This window comes from Suricata suricatta, chromosome 12, assembly GCF_006229205.1.
Source record: "Suricata suricatta isolate VVHF042 chromosome 12, meerkat_22Aug2017_6uvM2_HiC, whole genome shotgun sequence".
NCBI lineage: Eukaryota > Metazoa > Chordata > Mammalia > Carnivora > Herpestidae > Suricata > Suricata suricatta.
The window spans coordinates 10,116,965-10,123,961 of NC_043711.1; the positions used below are offsets into that span (position 1 = coordinate 10,116,965).

General features: G+C 41.2%; 1 pseudogene; it reads left to right on the forward strand.

Annotated features, from left to right (window-relative positions):
• The first annotated feature begins 611 nt into the window (after positions 1 to 611).
• LOC115273471 lies at positions 612 to 1,571 on the forward strand (annotated as a pseudogene).
• The last annotated feature ends 5,426 nt before the right edge of the window (positions 1,572 to 6,997 follow it).

Below are 6,997 nucleotides of genomic sequence, written 5' to 3' on the forward strand. Positions count from 1 at the left end.
TATCTCAGGTTCTTGAATGTTGTTATTATGGAAGAATGCTAAATTTAGTCCAAGTTTTTCTGTATCAGTGGAGATAATCATGTGCTTTCATCCTTCATTTTGTTAATGTGGTATACTATCTGAGGGATTTTCATAAACTAAACCATCCTTGCCTTACAGTAATAAACCCCTCTTGGTCACAATGAACAATCCTTTTCTATACCATGATCCAAAGGTTGCTATGCTCGAATGAGTAATATTTCATCAAAGACTTTCACATCGGTATCCTTTGGGAATATTGTTCTGTACTTTTCTTGCAATGTCTTTAACGGATTTGATATCAGTGCAATGCTGGCCTAATGGAATAAAGTAGGAAGTGCTCCCCCTTGAATCAATTATGGAAGAGATTGAGAAAGATTGATGTTAACTCTTCTATTTATGTGTGGTCCTTGTGATGCTTAAAAATGACTATTCCATTGGAATTCCTATTGGTCAGAAATGTGTAAGAACTATAGAATGAAGCATTTTGAAAACATGCTTCTCTTAATTCTTAATTTCTCTTAATTTCTGTGATCATGCTGGTGCCTTTACAATGTGCCCTTTTCTCTGTTCCAGCTGTTTGCATCAGTTACATGGAAGGAAGAAACCAAACCCGTGTTACACAGTTTATCCTCCTGGGACTCTCAGACCGGGGAGAGCTGCAGTCACTGCTCTTTTGGCTGTTCCTGTCCATGTACCTGGTCACCTTCACTGGGAACCTGCTCGTCATCCTGGCCATTATCACGGACTCCCGCCTCCACACACCCATGTACTTCTTCCTCTCCAGCCTGTCCTTTTCAGACATCTGCTTCACCTCCACCACCATCCCAAAGACCCTGCTGAGCATTCAGACGCAGAGCAGAGTGATCACCTATTAAGGCTGCCTCAGCCAGATGTACTTTTTCAGGCTTTTTGGAGGATTAGACACTTTCCTCTTGACAGTGATGGCCTATGACCGGTTTGTGGCCATCTGTCACCCCCTGCACTACATAGTCATCTTGAATCCCACGTTCTGTGGCATTCTGCTCCTGGGATCCTGGTTATTGAGTGTTCTTGCCTCTTTATTACTTGATTTAATGATTTTGCAACTCTCTTTTTGCACAGACTTTGAAATCCTTCAATTTTTCTGTGAACTTAATCAGGTGATCCAACTGCTTGCTCTGATATGTTCCTCAATGACCTTGCCATGTACCTGGGAAATGTACTTCTGGGTGTTGTTCCACTCACTGGAATTCTGTTCTTTTACTGTAGAATTATAAATTCCATTTTAGGAATTTCATCAGTGAGAGGCAAGTATAAAGCATTTTCCACGTGTGGGTCTCACCTTTCAGTGGTCTTCTTGTTCTATGTTATAATCCTTGGGTTGTATCTTAGTTCTGCTGCTTCACAAAACTCCAGGGCAAGTGCCATAGCTTCAGTGATGTACGTGGTGGTGACACCTATGCTGAACCCCTTCATCTATGGTCTGTGGAGCAGAGACATCAAGCAAGCCCTGAGAAAGCTCTTTAGCAGCGAGATATTCTCTGCATATAAAATATTTTGTTTCAAGATAAACACTTGAGTAACAGTACCCCAAACCCTAGAAGAGATACATCATGATATTTGTATCAGTTTATAGGCTGACAGACTGCAGTTTATCTTTCTACAGTATTCGGTCGCTAAAAGTTTTTCATCCATTATGGGCATCTATTTTGTAGTTTTTTAAGGTTTATTTATTATTTTTGAGAGTGAGCGCCAGAGAGTGTAGGCAGGGCAAAGAGAGACTGAGAGAATATATGAAGCTGAATCCATGCTTTCAGATCTGAGACTGGAGTGGGGCTCTATATCAGAAATTATGAGATCTTGACCTGAACCAAAATCAAGAGTTGGACGTTTAACTGACGGAACCACCCAGGCATCCATTTTCAAGATTACCTTATCACTGTTTAGACCTCTTATTAAATTGTATCAAATGGATTTTTAATTTTTTAATGTATATTAATTTTGTGAGGGGGTGTATAATGGGCAGAGAGAGAGATGGAGGCACAGAATCAGAAGCAGGCTACTGGCTTTGAGCTGTCAGCACAGAGGAGACCCAAGGCTCATACCTATGAATTGTGATAACATCACCTGGACCAAAGTCAGATGCAGAACCACAGTGCCCCAACTGCATGGATTTTTAAAAACATACATATAACATAGAAAATTGAGTATTTATAATGAGATAGGAGGAGCAGTGGGGTAATGCAAAATGCTTCACCTCTTGGTTGAAAGCTGGTATCTGATAGAGTATCTGCTTTTGGATGAAAACCACTGAGCATATCAGGTTATATACAAGTTTTCTGGGTTTTATGTCAATTCACCTTGGATAGAGATCACGTCTGGAAGAGCAGAGACACCTGGAACCCTGTGTGATTAGTTTACAATAATCCATCTCCACTATGCAATCTCTAGTTTTTTTTCTCACACTGTCCAATACATAAATTAAGTGTGAAGATAATAGAAATAGTGGCTCTTGCTGTTTCAGGCCTTGATGGTGTCATTCTTGGAGATTCTCCCAGGGATGCATTATTACTTTTAATATTTTGGTAGGCAGCTGATTTCCCTCAGCACTTCCTACAGCAATAGGCTCTTCACAGATCTCACACTCAATACAGCTACTCTGACTCTTGCCACCTGCATCTTTAATGCTGCATCCCAGAGACTAGGCAGTGATCGCGGGAAACATGCATGGGCCTAGCATGTGGTGAGTGAGACAGAGTAAGACTCATGTCTCCTCATCACCTGACCTCAGAGGCTCCCAATTGGATTGTAAGCCATAATGGTCATTTCCTATCACCTGATTCATAGTTTTCTAGCAAAAAGTTTCTGATTAGTTTTTTAATTAATTAAAAAGTTTTTTAGTGTTTATTTATTTTTTGAGAGGTAGAAAGAGAGAATGAATCTGAAGCAAACTCCAGATTCTGAGCTGTCAGCACAGAGCCCAACATGCGGCTTGAACTCCCGAATCATGAGTTCATGATATGAGCCATATTTGGATGCTTATCTGACTGAGTCATCCAGGCTCCTCCGTTTTATGTTTATGTCCTTTTGTGAAAGAGAAAGGGGGTCAGAGAGAGACAGAGACACAATCCAAAGCAGGCTGCAGGCTCTGAGCTGTCAGCCCAGGGCTTGAAGTAGGGCTCAACCCACAGACCATGAATTTATAACCTGAGCCAAAGTTGGGATGCTTAACTGAGTCACCCAGGAACCCCTCAATTTATTGAAAAATTTTAATTCCTATAGAGTAGACATACAGTGTGGTATCAGTTTCAGGTGTGTAACATAGTGCCTCAACTCTTCCATAAAACACCAAGTTCTCATCACCACTAATTCCACTCCTTATTCCCCATCACCTGTTTCGCCTGTCTCCTCCTTTAAGGGGACACAGAATTCTGCAAATCCAGAGCTTGATACTTATTAAGGGGTGCTCTGACTTGTTAGTGAGAACCCTTAAAGACAGGGGACCTCTTTGTGGGGTAGGAGAGTTTAATGGGATAAGAGACAATCAGGGAATGCCAAGGCTGTGTCCCAACACTGGGACAAGTTTGCTTTCTATTTTTGTGTCCTAGCTCCAGAGAACCAAGTCTCTTACAGGGAAGAGAGACAAAAGAATATTTTATTAATAAGACTCATGGGAGTTTATGCCCTAGTGTTACAGAAATTGAAAAAGCCATTGCTGCACTCGTGAATTTGACTCCCATGTTCTAAAGTGATATGAGGACAGAGCTGCATTTTCTAGAGCCTTCACAAGTGGGGCCATGTCTCTTTCATTCCTGAGGTCATAACTTCCAACCACAGCAATAATCCATGAGATAGAGTGGGTCATCGATCTCACGCTGTTCTGGGCCAACATCTGGGTGAGCCACGGCCTCTTCAGAAATGCTGGGGAAATGTGTTATGGTGGGAGGGACCTCTTGCATCTGTAGTTATTTTAGGGGCATCACCAGGGACAATTAGTTAAGGAGAGTTTGTGATATCAAGCCCTTCCCATTAAGGCTTTGATTGTGGAGGGAAAGCATGGATACACTTAACCATCTCTCCCTAATCTGTTTCCTCCAGAGTTAGTGCTTCATCAAAGGGCTTTCATCTCTCAACAGACTTTCCTCTGTTTCATTGCTGGTTCTATCATTGTTGGGAGTGACTGTTTACCATTATTGCGCCATTTGTTAATTGGAGTCATTTAAGAAACATTTTTCCCCCAGCAATTAATGTGTGGTAGACACTACTATTTATTCTGTGCATAAATAAGTAACTAATGCAGTGTTTCTTTTGTCATGGTCCTCAGTTTGTGAACCGAGGTGTAATAATGAATAAATCAGATACTGAGAAGTTGCTCTGAAACTCTGGGAAGTAGATTCTCTAAAGTTGTCTGCTTATTTTATTTCTAATTGTTTTTCAAGAATGAAGACTCTTTCACCGGAGACCGTGTAACTTCCCAGAGAAGCCTACAGGTCCTGACCCTTGAAGGTGGTGTTGGGGTCTTTCCATGGAGATGAGGGGAGTGGACAGTGCAGAAGCAGCAAAGGAGGAAATTCAGAGATTAAGTAGAGTGGAAGTTGTGCTGCTGAAATTAGAAATACTTCTTTCTGTCTCACTACCCATCAGGAGCAGGGTCTGCAAAATGAACCCAAATGAACCTGCCTGGGTAACAAACAGTCTTACTTTTTGGCACAAAGGTGAAAATTGAAGTCTGAAGTTAGTGAGTGTAAGTGCAGGTTTTATGTCAGAGTACAGTCTTGAAAAAGTATTTTCTATGGAAAAATGACCCCGGTTACTGTGAGGAAAAACTAGTGCTGCATTCAGAGTGTGTGAGGGAGAACACCACCGCTGAAGGGATGGATCTCGAGGGTGTCATGGTAAGTGAAATAAGTCAGGTAGAGAAGGATAGATACCATATGTTTGCACTCATAGGTCTAACAGGAGAAACCTAAAAGAGGACCATAGGGAGAGGAAGGGGGAAAGAGAGCTGGGGAGAGTGAGGGACACAAATCATGAGAGACTGTTGAATACTGAAAAGGAACCATGGACTGAAGGGGGAGGGGGAGGGAGGGAAGAGGGTGATGGTCATGGTGGGGGGCTTTTGTAAGGAGGCATGGGGTGTTATATGGAAACCAATTTGAAAATAAACTTAAAAAAAAAAACCAGAGTGTGAGAGGGGATATTGAGGGGTAGAAAAAGCACCATAGTGTGAGATGGGAGGCACAGTGTGGGTCTCTGAGGGGGTAGAAATCATGAATAGAGAAATTCAGATGAGTGTTTTCATTCATTCTTAAATGTTTACCAGAAACAATGCAGATACAGTCATTACTTCTTTGACAACTTTCAAACTGTCTGTGGTATTTTATTTTACTGATGGAAAGAGTCACTGACAGCAGTGATGCTGCTCATACACGTAAGAGAACCTTCGGGACGATCTCAGAGCACGGTGTTTCCAAAGATTCTGCATTTCATTACTCATTTTAACTTTTGCTTTAATATTTGTAACATTTTTACATTAACAAAGTTGCTGTGATTTTTCAGAGGGTTCTCCTCAGCTCTCTTCCCAGTTTCTACTATTACAAACGTATACTGTCTCTCTCACACAGGTTAATTTTAATCCTCATATATGCTGAGGATCCACACGCAGTGATTTTTTCTCAGGCTTTAATGGCTCCCGATGCAGTGATAGTTTAGGCATACTAGGAAGGATTCTGTAAGATAATCTTTGTTTGGGTTGGTCGCCTTATTTTTCTTTTGTTCATGAGCAGACCGGGACTGTGGGTGACGGACAAGAAGAGCAGGGAGGGAAACAGACATGTTCATGTCATGACATCACGGGTACACTGTCAGCATGACTAATTCTCATGGTGTTGATACTGGTGTCCTGGCTGACATGATATTTGTCAAATTATTCTTTCCCCTTTCTTTCTATCCAGTACTCCTGTGGGAACTTTCTATGTGTAACCCCATCTTTATGTAGTGGTAGCTATCAACTACCTCCTTAAGAATAGAATATTTCTGCAAATCATTGGTTGTGTTCTGCACTCGAGTTTGTGTTTTCAGGATTTGTCTTTCAGTTATATACAGTATATACTCCTTGTTATAATGTAATACTAATTTATTTTGTTGCTCAAATTGTTTCAGCTTTGGCAGTGGAGAGCTCCTTCAGTTAGCTGATATGTCCTTTTGGCCTGTTTCCATCATTCTTGGCTTTTTGGGGGGATAACATTTCATTATGTGCTTTAAGAAAAAATCCTTTAGCTCCACGCTCAGCTTAATGTATTTTCCTCCAGAGCCCTACAGCCCATCACTTCTGCACGGAGCCATCTTATTTTATGGAGTCATGGGGTTAGATTCAAGATCTTGGTGCCTGCTGTGCTTGTTGCTACCAGGATCTCTATATCCCCTCAAGTGACTTGACAAGGATATATATGAGTGTTTGCTACTCTGTGTATTTGTGGACATCCATTCATGTGTCTATATGTAACTCTCTACATTTTTTATATAAGCAAAAGCAAGTTCATAATGATGGCTCTCGTTCTAATTTATGACCAAAGGTATATAAGTGTTATTCCACTTTAATTACATGTCAACTCCCATGCCAAATGTGACATCTCCATTCCTACCATTACTGCCCATTTCGTTATATATTCAATTTCAGTTCACATGTGCAGGAGTATCAGCAGGTTGACAGTACCCTCTGGGAAACATTTCCTCCAGTGCAGAGCCATGCTTCTTTGCAATTTCTTTGATGTTCAGGTTTATGGAGTCTTCTCTTTTCCTAGATCGTGTTTTTCTGCACCTTTTTTTAGCCCAGCTGTTTCGCTGATGTTATGTCATGCAATTGTATTACAGTTAGATTGTTTTTTAAATAGTTTATTGTCAAATTGGTTTCCATAAAACACCCAGTGCTCTTCCCCACAAGTGCCCTCCTCCATTACCACCACCTCTTTTAACTCCTCCCTCTCCCCCTTCAACC